Here is a 14,480-nt window from a genome sequence, read left to right as displayed (position 1 = left end):
CGTGGACAGACCTGACCATCTCTACGCCATGGCCAGAGCTCCTGGGAATCATCTCTGTCTAAGTAAGTAACTACACCATTGACAAGCAACTGCAACCACCACCACCCCCCCCAGAGCTCAATGCAAAGTCTTGACCCCCAGCTTGCTCTTGCACCAAAATTTGACTCAAGATACTAGGCATCTTCTTATTGGTTTTATATGCTTTTTTTGCTGATAACTTTCCCTCTGAGGAACATTTGGTTTGTGGAATTCTGGGAATGAATATTCCACCAAATTAGGATAATCAGAGACAGGAAACAGACTAAACTAAACAGGAAAGCAAGTACCTGCAAAGTCTGTCAAAGACATTCAGTTCCACCAACCTCAAAAGCAACAAAAAGCTATGTGGTTCTTTTAAAATCAGTTTTGATTGTTTTTTCTTGTTATTAAAAAGAATTAACCCTCCAAAAGAATTGTTTCTTTCCCCATCGGAAGCGTTTCTAAAATGGATGTTTCATTCCTATTTTGAGACTATTCCTCAAAACATCATGCTTCATTTTTTTCCCTTGTGTTCTTCCCTGCTGTTCTCGACCCATCTCACCCTTTTCTCTTTCCATTTACCTGTGAAAAAGGGAAGGGAAAAGGGGAAAAGAAAGCACAACAGGAAAATATAAAATAAATACAAAAATATAGAAGTCTTTATTCTATGCTGCAGTTGACAAAAGATTCTAAAACCATTGGGCAGAAATGTTGTTTCCATACACAAACTGAAAAGCAAGGGGAGAGATTCAGGATAGTCTGAACATGAGGAACATGCTAAATAGGAAAACTCATTCATAGCAGCACATGTATGACACCAGCACAAGAATTTAAACAGAGTCTCTTCCACCATGTGAATCAATTGATCTCTTTTGGAGGATCTCTCCGTGTCCTTGCAGGGATGACTTTGATGAGAGCAGTGCCATGAGCACAGCCAGGAGACCTGCAGGAACACACACCTCCAGAGGCTTGGATCCCACTGCATAGTTTTCAACCTGTGCTAAGGTTGGTGATAGCCAGCCCTTCGTGAGGAACACCTTGAGGTAGGGATGCTCACATCAAGCTTCCTGGTCAATGACACTGTGAGAATTCAGATTCCCAATTTCTCCTCCTTTTTTTTCCCCTCTTCATTTTCTGATTTTAACCCTGATCCAAACAGTTATCCTTCTTCTCTTAACAAGTCTTCAGATAACAAAGCTTTTGCCAAGAAGAAATCAGAGCATGTGGGCCTCCCACCATAGAATGGACATCATCCCAAAGGCAAAGCTGATTGTCCGCACCCTGTGAGAGTTCACGGATGGCTGCGGTGATTAACTCTGAAGCCCTCTGACTTATTCAGTAGTAACCATTGACTGATCTGTTATGTCATGTTTTCATTTCAGCGCTTGTAGGTCTTGGGTGCTCTCCAGTGAGTGAGGCTGCATGTTTCCAGTGTCCACCCTGCTGGTGCTTCCAAATTAGGGGTTTGACTTTCCCTGTTGTGACTTGAAGGATGTTTTTGGCTTTCACCTGCACAGCATTAGAGTGCTTCCTCCAGAAGTCAGCAGAGTGGTCACAAACAGGCAACAACAAATCAAATCCAGTTCCTTTTAAATAAAATGTTAACATTCCTTTTGCTTTCAGTGAAGAGACAGCCATTGTTTTCACCACTGGCCCAGGAATGAGAAGTCCTGGGATTTCCAGTCCAGTTCTGCTTGATATAATTTTTTGATGGTGGTGTGCTGGTTTGGGTGGGGATAGAGTTAATTTTCTTCATAGTATCTGGTATGGGACTATTTTTGGGTTTGTTGATGGTGCAGAGGTGTTATAGTTATCGCTGAGCCATGCTTACACAGCATCAAGGGCTGTTCTGCTCCTCACCAATGAGTAGGCTGGGTGTGCACAAGGAGTTGGGAGGGGACACAGCCAGGACAGCTGACCCCGACTAACCCAAGGGATATCCCATACTACGTGACACCACGCTCAGCAGTAAAGCCGAGGGAAGAAGGAAAAGAGGAACACTGGGAGTGATGGTGCTTGTTTTCCCAAGTAGCCATTATGCATGACGAAGCCCTACTGTCCTGGAGGTGGCTGAACACCTCCCTGCTGATGAAAAGTGGTGAATTAATTCTTCATTTGGCTTTGCTTGTGTGCGCAGCTTTTGCTTTACCTATTAAACTGCCTTTATCTCAACCCATGAATTTGCTCATTTTTACCCTTCTGATTCTATTCCTTATCCCACTGCAAGGGAGTGGAATTAAAACTGTGTGGGGCTTAGCTGCTGGCTGGGGTTGAACCATGATAGTCCATTTTGGTGCTCAATGTGGGGCATGAAGGGCTCAAGATCACAACAGATTTGATTGGAATGTTAAAGATTGAATTTGTAGCTGTTGTTGCTGTTTAGCTATTAGTTGAAAGCCATGGGACTTGCCTCACTGTCTGTCAGAGTCTGGTGCTCATTGGTTTCACTTCCACTGCTTCCTGTAGTGCAGTGCTGCTTATCACCTTACTCTGCTGTGCATGGTGACGTTTTGATAACAGCAATGGTGATGTGTCTGGGCTGGCAGATGGCTGGGGTCTCGCTGCTGCTTCTGTGCTGCTGTACTGGATAGGCTGGAACTCCAGACTGAACTGGAGTCGAAGGGGCTGTGACCTGAGAATGAGTTCATGTGGGACCAGGACACCCTGAAAGCATCAGTGTCAGTGGATAAGACATGCTAGAGCAGGTACACCTTGAAGCCTCCGTGGCTGTAGTTATGTCTGTGCTATAGCAGGTACACCTCTGAAGGGACTGTGGCCCAAGTCCATGGTGGAGAAGGTACACCTTAAAGTACCAGTGGCCATGGTAAGCCCATGCTGCAGCAGGTACACCCTGAAGCATCAGTGACTGTGCATGAGGTCGTGCTGGAGCACCTTAACGCATTTGGCAATGGATAAGCCCATGACAGAGCAGGTATACCCCTGGAGGGCCATGGGTAAGGCCATGTTTTGAGCAGGTCTATTTCTGAAGGGACTGTGGCTGTGGATGGGTCTATGCCACAGCAGATACACCCCTGGAGAGACCGTGGCTCATAGACAAAGCTCCATTTGGAGCAGGTACAGCCCTAAGGGACTGCAGTCTGTGAGGAAGTCCAAGCTGGAGTAGGTGCAAGGGAAGGAGTTCATTGCAATGTTAAACCCTATGCTCTGGTGCAAAGGGACCAGGGGTGAAGATTGTAATGGAAATACCTTTAAATTGCTGGAACCTTGATTTGAGTTGCATGTTATAGGAATTACTGTGGCAGGAACCACTAAAATCAGTGGAGGACAAGTCTTCTGAGAAGCAGTGCAAGTCCAGCAGTGACCCAACCTGAGCTGACTTAGATGCCCAATAGCTCCATGCAATGCACCATTTCTCCTGTCTCATCTCCCAGTCCTGGAGATGGCTGAATACCTGCTTGCTGATGGGAAATAGGGAATGAATTCCTTGTTTGGCTTTGCTTGTGTGTGCAGCTTTTGCTTTTCCTATTAAACTGCCTTTATCTCAACCCACGAGTTTTCTCACTTTTACCCTTCCAATTCTATTCCCCATGCCACTGCAGGAGAGCGGAAGAGCCTTAGTTGCTGGCTGGAGTTAAACCATGGCAGGTGGGTGTTTGAAATTCCAGCCTCAGTGAAGGGAATGAAAAGATCTTGATGCTGTAAGGGAATCAGGTCCTTCTCTACATTTGAGCACCAAGCAAGTAGAGCACAGTACTTAATTTGAGCTGTTTCACTTAGAAAAGGTCCTGCTTTGTTGAGTGAAGTCTATATCAAGATCTACCTGAGGACAGGCCGACAATGCTTTTTTCCTGCTGCTCATCCATTCCCACTGTTAACTTTTACCACAATCTTGCTGCAGATCAGTGAGACAGACACTTAGGATGGGATCTATGTGAGCTGACTGTGGCCATCTAGAAATTTAATGCCTAATTCTTGCTTTTTCCATAGTCAATAGACATATAGGGAAGGTCAGCCCCCCTTTTAAAAGGTGCATCTGAGGCAGAGGACGTGAGATTCCCATGGTCCATTGAGTATGGAGAACACCTAGACAATTGGTTAAGGATACCCAGGTTTCAGGCAATTTCCATTGTGTGACAACCCCGTCACTGACTTATAATGCAGGTCTCACAAAACCAGGCAATATCATAGCAAATCACTATTTTTGTCCCTCTGTGACTTCTGTATGTATTAGACTCACCCAACATTACAAACTCAAGATGATTTTCTGTTCCTCAGAGGAGATCCTGGCATCCAAACTGCATCCTACTTTTTTCTGCTCTGACCTCCAAAATATAAATGTACCCTGGCCCTGAAGACATCACATCTGGAGCTAGCTCTGAACTTCATGGTGGCCTCTGGGATAGCATCAAACCTCTGGATAGCAACAGCTGTGATCTTGGAAAAAGTCAGATTTGACCTTTAGCTGCACAGCACTGCTCATCTCAGCCAGAAACGAAGGTATTAATGACAGCTTCTGCCTTGTGGTTTTTGGTTTTGGGGAAGGAAAAAGTGGAATCCACTTTACATTACTACATAGCATCTGTCTGTTCTACCGCATACGTTAGGTATTGTTATGTACTACCATGAAGCATAAGTATAATAGACTACGTAACAAATACTTCCGAGAGAGCAAAGCCCATGACATAAAGAAGTAATTGCTACACCGTTAGCTTTTGATAATCTATGATGATAATAAACCCATCTGGTGGGTGTTTTCTCTGTCACTCATACAGTTGCATCAACACATATTATGCTGCTGGCACAAAAGAGCTTCAGTGACATTGGTTTCAGAGGGTGGGAACAGAGGAGAAGGTTTTCCACACCTGGGGAAGGTTAACACAAAGTCTGAAAGAAATCAGAGTTGAGTTTCTTTGCTAGGAGAGGAGAAGGTGTCTTTCAAAGCGCTATTTCATCTCACGCATGCCATTTTGGCACAGGTTAGAGTAGCCCTTGGGCACACATACCAGCTGTGCGCAGCAGGAGTGCAGTGAACACCCACAGTGCCACCTCTGCTTCCCTCGGTCCTTCTGCCACTGTCTCCCTCTTTGTAAGGCCAGCAAGGTCATCTGCAGCTTTCAGGAGCTTCCTTGGCTCTGGCCGCTGTTCAGTCCCTGTTCTTGGGACACCTAACAGAAACCTCTGTAGGCTTTGAAAGAGAGCATCAATCAGCTCATCTCCCGTGACTGCTTTGAAGTAGCTGGAAGACTGATGCCTAAAAGCCATGGTGGGAGGCAGAGGGAGAAAGATGAAAGGGAACAGGGCAGGAAGGAGGTGAGATTGGGCTTCGTGTTTTTCAAGAGAAGCTTGAATAAAGGCGCTCCCGAACATCTCGAGGGAGATGTCCTGGGCAGCCTCCATTATCCTCAGGGGCTGTATTACAGGGTGGCCTTTTCCTGAGGAGAATACATGAAAAGCATGTGGGAGAGACCTTGTTTTCCCACAGGCCAGATTGAGTCCTCGGAAGAGCCATAGCATGCTGGCCGAGGCTAGCTGGCTGAGGCTGGCTGGCTAGAGCACTTCCTTGGTATGCAGACTTTAGCTTGGCAGGAGGACTTTGTTGCGCCTGGGATGCCAAGCAATTTGAACAGGCTCCATCCCCATTGCAGAAGTGCTCTCTGCCTGCCTCTGGGAGGAACATGAAGCGTGCTTTTAGCTCTTCCCATTCCCCCTGACCAGCTTGCTCCATTGCCAGCTGGATGCAGGACCAGCCACCTGGATTATTGGAATGAGCCTGATTTCAGAACATGCAAAACCAGGATAAGAAAACCCCCTGGCCCTCAGTGATGGCAGCTCCCAAGAACAGTCCTCAGGTCCTGCTGCACATAGTTTCCTGTCTAGGAACCAAGATAATCCAGTCCCAAATACAATGCTACCACACTACCACACATGGATTCACTGTATCTCCAGGCTAGGGAAGTCCTCACACCTGATTGATTGACACTATTCTGAGGATGCAAAACCAAATAAAGGCCTTGGTGAGTGCATTGTCTAATAGCAGAGGCAGGCAAGGAATGGAGCAAATACCACCTTGCTTGCCCAAACTCCAGCAAAACATAAACTCTGCAGCCAGGAATGGTTGACCCAGGGTAAATGTTTAACTTTATCCTCCAAAGGCACATGCAGTTCAACAGCAAGAAGATGAAAAATATAGAATAACCCACACACACAAATACCTTGCTTACCATAAGGCTCCTTTGAATGGCTTTGGAAATAAAGTCAAATTGAGACAGGAGTAAATTTATAACTGGGTGTGTTGTCCCCTTTTTGGATACCGTAATAATGTACATAGATGAAGAAAACCAAATTGGTACATGCTGGAAAAGAAAGGCCCTTACTCACCTCCCAAAAGTAATGGCGTTTTCTCCTTTGTCAGGTCTCCTTGGGATTTTCTTTGAAGGAAAAGTAGGATAAAAGGGCAAGAACAAGTGCAGATGTTCAAGGTCTTGGACGTGTCACATGCCCTGCCCTAGCAGGGGGCATTGCCTCTAGCTGGTGGGGAAAATGCAGGGTCAGGCTTTTCAAAACAAGCCGTGCTGATCTGCAAACAAGCTGCGTGATCTCCTCTTATGGTCAAGCTTTGCTACTGAAGAAGCCAGGGAAACGATGGGAGGGTTTCAGCTATGGGAAGTGTCCTTGAATGAAGAACTTGTGACTGCTCCAAGCAGCAGCGCCTGCTGATTTCTCCCATGGTTGTGGGTTGATAAAGCAGCTCACTGGTGGCAGGAGGTGGGTAAGTGAGACAGCTGAGGATTTGCCTGGCATTCAGGGATTAACACACAAGCAGAACATGCCTTGATTTACATCAGCTGTATGGAGTATGCCATAAAAAGCTCCGTTAGGGAGAGAACAAAGCATGAGTAATTTCTGAACATTGCTTGTGATTCAGTGGCTAGAAGCAGCAAGGGGAATCTCTGTCCTTACACATTTTATCCCTGATTACGGCACGACAATGAATACTGTATCCCTGCTTATGGATGACAGTAAACTGGGATGACAGCGAGCAGCAGGGGTAAAGCTTCTGCCAGGGAATGCAGGGGACCATGCGGCTGTCCTTTGCCCACTGGCCTGTGAGGGTGTTCCCCATGCCCGAGCTTGCTGCAGGAGAGCGACAGTGGTCATGCCGAGGGGCTATGGGAGCACACACATGGACCAAACAGGTCTAAGAAGTAACTTCAGCTCTAGAGATCCCTGGGGCCTTGCAGAAAGAGCAGCAAAATGTCCTAAGGACAGTCACACTGGAAAGGAAGAACATCATAAGCAAAGCAAGAACACGAGATGTTTTCCAAGAATACTTTCTAAGTATCCAATGATCTGCAGCTCAGCAGCTTCCAGGTGCAGTCCTTGGGATTTAAAAGCCTTCTATGCAATTTCCTCCTGCAAATTTGTCTGCTGGCTTTCTGGACCCAGGCATCTCTTTCCCAGAGACATTGTTAGTCTCATACAGAGCTCCTTGCTTGCTTTTGTCACCCTCTACACCTTTCCTGGTCCCTCTGTATCCCTTGAGATCAGAGCACAAGAGGGTGGCACAGATTGATGATAGGTAGAAACTCCTCTCTTCCCTGCCAGCTACAGCCAGGGCAGCAGAGTTTACCAAAGGCAGGCTGTTACAACCAGAGAAGTTGATTCCCTTCTTGACACTGAGCACTAACACTGCTGCCAAGGTCTGTGGCCGCAGATTCAAGCACAGCCAGTTATTATAAGGCCCCTGATGGCTGTGCATGATTAGAGAGAAAAGTAACCAGCCTGGAGAAAAGAGCGATTGCTCTGTGTGTATGTGTGTGTGTTGCTGCAATGCTGTAGCAGGAGCGAAAGCACAGAGAAGAAAGCAGACACTTCCATTTCTCAGACTGCTATTTTAGCCATGTACCACTTTGCCTGAGTCAGATGTGGTGTTTCTCTAAGGGCTAGACTTCATCACTGGGGGATCCGAAATAGCATCTATGTCAGTGGCTGGTGCAGAGCCCTCTCCCCCTCCCTGAAACATTAAGTTTTTACCTGCTTGGTGTAAGTAGAGGCTGTTGAATAAAAAGTACTTGGTTATTTATGCAAGACCCCAGGAGTGTGCAGATCTCCTTTAGGGCAGTAAGAGGCAGGTAGCTACCAGGGCTGCATCTGACCTACTGCAGGAGATGGCACCTGGCCAGTGATGTGTTCTGACATGGTTGATTCACCAAGTGAGTGTATTAACCAGATGTGTAAAGTCCCAAACCACCACAAACTTGCTGTGTTTGCTGTATCTGTGAAGCACAGATTTCAGGAAGCGTTACAGCTTCTTTGCCTCTGTCCTCCGAGGCTGCTGTTCAGCCACCGAGTGTGATTCCCTTCTTTGTGATGAATGGAATTCGGCATTCAGGCCCAGGAGATGCTCAAAACCAACCCATCTAATGAGATGGTAGGTGTCCAGGGCTGTGAATCCTCTGCTCAGCGGTGATTTGACAGCTCCTCAGTGGGGGTTTCTCTTCAGCCAACCTGCCTGTTTCTATGAAACTCACAGAAATACACTGCCTGTGAGATCTCAGATGAAGAGCTATCAGTGAGGGTCGGATATAGGGAGCCACACAAGGACACATCTCCCAGGGCATGCGCCACTGGACAATTCTTCAGGAACCAGGCTAAAGCTTACCTCATGTCTACCATTGTCCCAACACTCTGTGTGAATCACAAAGTAGTTGTCTCAATATCAGAGGAAGGGGGGGGATGTATAGATTTTCTTTTTAATCCTTAAACAATATATAGAAACATCTGGAGATGTCGGGGAGTCACATATACATAAGGGAAATGGTAAACACGTGTCAGTGCTTTCCTCTGCCAGGAATAAAACCCCTGAAGTTAAGAGAAAAGGCGAAAACAGAAGAGAGACGGCAGGTTAGTGTGAAAATAACCTTCAATTCTTGATAAGTGCCAGCAGCGTGCTGCATTGCCGCTCTGCCCCTTTCCTCACTTCATGTTTGCCTCAAGGAAAATGAGCTTTGTGCTGCTGAAGTCCACAGTTTCAGAGGCATTTCTTAGCCAGACCCAGACAAGCACGCAGGTACTGAAGGCTTTTCTGGCAGTTGTCATTCTCATTGATCTCAAAGCCTTTGAAATCTCAGTTTACACTTATTGCACAATGTTCAAGGTTGGTTAGAGTACCTGCTAATGTAGGTGTCTGAGATAACTGCTGGGAGCTCCAAAGGTCCTTTTATTAGCCTGAACGAAAGCAATTCTGGATCCCTAATTAAGCAGCATCGTTATGAAATCCAGGAGAAAAAACCTAAACTACATGCAGAGTAGATTGCATACTGCTGTGGCTGTGTACGAGTCCTGTTACTGCAGGCTTTGCAGTAACAGCCCTGATGGGAATTAAGATGAGACAAACAAGCAGGAGGAACATGCACTTTCCATCTGCCTTAAACCAGAGCCAAGACCTCCTGCACACAATGATAGAATCATAGAATGGTTTGGGTTGGGAAGGACCTTAAGATCATCTCATTTCCTCTGTCCCCATGGGCAGGGACGCATTACAGTAAACCATGTCACACAAGGCTCTGTCCAATCTGGCCTTGAACACTGCCAGGGATGGGGCATTTATCACTGCTTTGGGCAACCCATTCCAGTGCCTCCCGCCCTCACAGTAAAGAACTTCTTCCTTATACCCTTATATCCTTATATATATCCATATAGCCTGAAAAGTTACATCAAGGGAGTGCAAGTTCAGTCTGTGGCGCAGTGCAGCCACAGAGCCCAGGCTGAAGCCCCCTGATCCTGCATGGGGGCTGCTGACTGCAGGGCACATGTGCTTCTTGGTGGGGGGGTGAAGAGGTCCTAACTCAGCCTTGTAACCCCCAGCTCGCAAAGGAGCTTTAAGAAGCACGAGCAGAGCAAAGCTGTCTTCCACCCTTGCTCACACGCCACCTCTTCTCAGAGGTGGAACAGTGGCTCTGTGAGCGGCAGAGGATATGCTGAGCAGAGCCACCACAGCTTTCTTGTGGATAAGGAGAGGCAGCAGAGGAGGCAGCTGGAGCAGGCTGAAAGCTTTTTCTGAGTGCCACAGGAAAAGAAGCCGTTATGAAAGCGCACTAAAAGCCTATTCATTGCTAAGGAAAGGGCTAGTGAAGAATGTGGGACGCATGCCGAAAGCTGCCAGCCAGAGCAACAGGGAGATTGTTAAAGCCCTTTGCAAAGACCCCTGTCTCCTTCCTTTGGCAGTGGCGATTCTGGACATGGAGTCATTTCGGACCTACCCATTGAAACCCCGTAAATAGCTGTCTGCAGGAAGGGAGAAGCTGGGTTACCTCGTGTGGGAACTGTAGGTAAAACACCCATAGTGCAGCCAAATACAGTTAGGAAGGAAGGCAAATGCACACCCTGGAATTACCAGACCTTATAGGGAGTGACTTGAACTCCTGAAGGAAGCAAATGTGGCTGTCTTCAGTGACAGTGCTGACCTTCTCCATGCTGGCTGCTTCTGCAGGGTCTGTGCACGCAAGAGGCTGGAGCTACAGAAGCTTTTTGGTCTTCAAATGGGAATATTTTGCCCTGAGCCAGCAGCTACCTGTTCCGACAGACAAGAGAGCTGTCTGCTGCTCTCTGTCTCCCGGTTTCTGTCTTCTTCTCCTACCTGCTCTTTCATTTCTTTCCTTTTCCCCATCTCAGGTTTTTATCTCCTTTGAGCTGTTTGGGACGAGTGCCTGTGGGACAAACCCTAGCCAAGGGGCACCCATCCAAGGAGCAAAGCCCCTGAGAAACGCCTCCAAGTGCCAGGCTATCCCCTTATCACTCATAAGTTGATGCTTATGAGATTACCATGCCCATAACTATCCCTTATTTGGACCCGATTCGGTCCCTGCCTGCATGGCACAACCTGGTGGGAACCCTGTAGTGGTAGATGCTGTACAGACACGGCAGGGAAAAGTTCTCTGTGCCTGACTGCTCTTGGCTGCAAGGAGACTCCAACACGACTGCTTTCACACCCAAGGGTTTTAAAGTCATGGGTCCAGTCCCTCCAAAGTCATGAGGCTTTATGGTCTAAACCCCACAGGGTTTAAAAGAAAATTAAGTGCGTATTCTTCCTTTGCCTTTGGATGTGGAGCCCTTGGCTCATATTTTTGAGCTTTTCCCCCCAAACCCACAGTATATATTTGGATCTTTGGTTAGAAAACACAGAGCATCTTCCTTGTCTCCTCACTCACACATATGCATGAGGCTTTTCAGGACATGAAGCCCTTAAGCCCCTTAACTCTCTATTCATCTTCATTAAATTTGGCCAAGGAGTTCAAGTTATGAAGGAATCAGCAGGCTGGTAAATAGATACCCATGCATAGCACCATGAAATACAACAGGCCAGAAGCAGAGATGTAAAAGTTTACTGCTACTTTTTCTAAGGGATAAAACTAAATCTTCTAGGAGTTGAGGAGAGAAAAGACATGGAAACACTTAATGTATTGGAAAAACAGCCCAAGGGCTGGACCAGGAGCCTCTCTGGAAAGAAGAAAGTACATTCAATAACCGAGCTCAGCTGAAGCAAAACCATAGAAAACAAACTGCCTGTGCCAGGAATTTGGGGAAAGGGCCAATACTGGGAAAAGGGGAGAAAAGAGCACAGAGAATTACTTAGTTCAAGTGAAAACAGAGCAGGACATCTGAAGAACATAACAGGGAGGTGCGTGTTACAACCGGCCAGGATTAAAAGAATCAGAAGAGAAAGGAGAGGCAAAGACAGCTTTAGAAGTAATGACAGGGAAATCAGATTTCCAGGCAGAGCTCAGACATGTCAGCTAAGTGGAGCCTTGTGAGTGCTGCATGATGCTTAATCCGAAAGGCATCCCAAATTCCAGTAACAACATCCACTTTAAGCCAGCAGATGCTCTGTCTCACCTACACCCTGGGGGCAAGTAAAATACTGGTGTTTGGAGGTTTGCCCTTCCCTGCATCCATCCCGAATCCTGACTTACCCGTGCAGGGGCACAGCTCCCAATGAGGCAGGTAAGATGCGCTGTGTCCAGTTAACGAAGGGGTTAGAGACCTGCCTGCAAAAGCCTCATGGCATTTTTGCCCCAGCACGACCAGAAGACGCATGTCTGAGATGGGATTGCAGGTCACTTTGATCTCCCCCAAAACTAAATGATTGTGTTCTCATCAATTCACCTCCATGGCACCACGTGTGCTGCCAGAAAGAGCTCAGACAGCTACAGTGCTGCAGCACATTCATGCAAGTGGTGGTTGGATGGTATTCGCTCCGCTAATGATACGGTGCTTAGCAGGAAGAAAGGGGAGCAGCCAGGGCACCCCAGGACCTGCACAAGGATGAACTACCTCCATGAGCTCCATGACCGGAGACTGGCTGCCCCTTGCTCCCAGCTGGAAACAGCCAGATTGTGGGATCCAGCCTGAGCTGACAAGGCAAAGCTGATGGGGACAGGAGGCCAGTATGGTGGGTCTTGCAAGGCAGGAAATTCCTCTGTGGTAAAACACCGCTACCTCCTACTTCTGCTCAATCCAAAGTGCAGCACGAGTGGCCAGGCACAGTCACATCCCACCCTTGGCGTCATGCTTGCCCAGCTTGTTGATTCAATTCATTCCCAGTGAGGCAGGATGGGGCAGGATTTGGCCTCTCAATCTGTGGTCTTGCAAGCAGTGAACTATGAAAAACGAGGAGTTGACAATTCAATGCTCAAATGCTAGGACTTAGTCCTGAGTGGGCTAAGCAAACAAGTATAGATGGAGTGACCTATGGTCTGCACAGTTAAGGGTGCACTCTACACTGCTTCATTTCTTTTAATCACATTAATTTACAAGCCAGGCTTCTTGCTTAATTAGTCAAATGAAGAATGAAAAGTGAATGCCCAGAAGTAAGCCTCGACTTGTTCAGCTGGCTCATAACCTCCATTAGTGTGCTGGGAGAGTTGTGTTGGTTTGGTGTCTGAAGGTTTAACATGCCTGTTCATGTGGTGTGGAAAATGGTGAAGAGCTACCAAAGAAAGGGACTGAGATGCTCAATACCCCTCAACCTCAGCAAAGACTAAGGCAGTGACCATATGATGCTCTTGGCAAGACTACTTTGGATGAAGGAGGATGCAAACCTTTGCGGTGCTGCTGAGCACAATGCAGCCTTTTGCTGCAGCCTGGAGCAAGGTTCCTGCTTCATCCCTGGGTAATCCCTCCAGGAACACAAACTGATCACCAGGGATTAGTGTCTTTCACAGGAGAGCATCACCAGCCAGCTCCAGCAGGTTCTGGATGCATTTTTCTTCACGGGACATTGACAACTGTTGGTGCTGCTCATGTGGAACAAGATGGCACCATCTCCCTTGTGCTTCCGGGCGACTAAAGAGGACTGCAGGGAAAACAGCAAAAAATCTTCCCTGGGTCAGCACTTTCAGGCAGAAAACCGTTTTCCAGGAATGAATTCTGATGATGAGGCAGGGTTGGGGCTTTTTGCACTTTGAAACCAGATTTTTTCCAGCTTCACAGGATTGCTCCCCCCATTCTATCAAATGTGGAAAGTAATAAGGAAAAAAAGATATCTAATGCAAATGCCTCTATTTTCTCTTTTCCTCTGTCTTTTTCTTTCTGTTGCTTTCAATTTTTGAACCGACTCTATTATTGGATAATTACATTGGCTGAACACATTCAAACAGCTTTAGCAGGATTGGGTAATTACATGCAGAGCAATTGGGCTGAAAATGCACAGAATCTGGTGGAGGTATTTCACAATAGGCTGAACCAGACAAACAAGAAGGGATGTGTCAGTTTGTGTGAGGGTACCTGCATGCACATAGGGTAAAGGGGTCCAACCCTGAAACTGGGAAATGCTGTATTGAGGACCCTGAGCCCTTTCCCAGGACCTGGGCTTGATGGATATATATTCTGACTGGCAGTGAAGGAGCTTATGAATCTATGCTTAGACTTTTATTAGCACCAGATAAATCAATTCCAGAAGTGAAAACTCCACAAGCTTCTCAGGAGATTCTCTTGTCATTGTATCAGGAGCCTCAGTGGCAAACACGGCTTTCACCAAATGCATTCAGTGAAATTCAAGCTTCTGATAATTCAGCCATGGAAACAAGGTGTGTAACTGTATTCTTGGCTCTCTTGTAACCAGCAGGATTACAGCAATTCCCCTTTAGTCTTGTGCATATTCAGAAATCACTTCCTGGGAGCTTATCAGCCGCCATGTGTGAAGCAGGTATCCAGCATGAAGAGGACATGGGACAGTTTTACCGCCTTCTTGCTGCTGGCTCCTTCCTTAGCTCTCCCTGCAGCTGACTGATAACTGCACATGGAGTTTCCTCCTCCAGATCTCAGGCACATGGAAAGGCTGGTGGGAAATGACACAGGTACTGGTAAAGGGTTTCTAGACAAACCCAGAGGTCCCCAGCCATACGGAGAGCTGTGATGGAGCCCTGTACACATTGCATGGTCACGCTGCTTGGCAGGCCCTAGTGGCACACAAGCAAGATGGGTCATTTCATCTTCCTAGC

The 14,480-nt window shown here is 47.0% G+C and overlaps 1 long non-coding RNA gene across 1 annotated transcript; it reads left to right on the top strand.

Annotated features, from left to right (window-relative positions):
- The first annotated feature begins 1,909 nt into the window (after positions 1-1,909).
- LOC308220020 lies at positions 1,910-13,606 on the top strand. The gene is made up of 4 exons (XR_013956629.1): positions 1,910-2,113; positions 3,579-3,624; positions 4,255-4,476; positions 6,392-13,606. It is a non-coding gene; the product is annotated as an uncharacterized lncRNA (long non-coding RNA).
- Positions 13,607-14,480: the final 874 nt, after the last annotated feature.

Source organism: Psittacula echo (assembly GCF_963264785.1).
Source record: "Psittacula echo genome assembly, chromosome: 4".
NCBI lineage: Eukaryota > Metazoa > Chordata > Aves > Psittaciformes > Psittacidae > Psittacula > Psittacula echo.
Note: the sequence above shows the minus strand (reverse complement) of the source record. Positions and strands in the feature narration are given on the sequence as shown.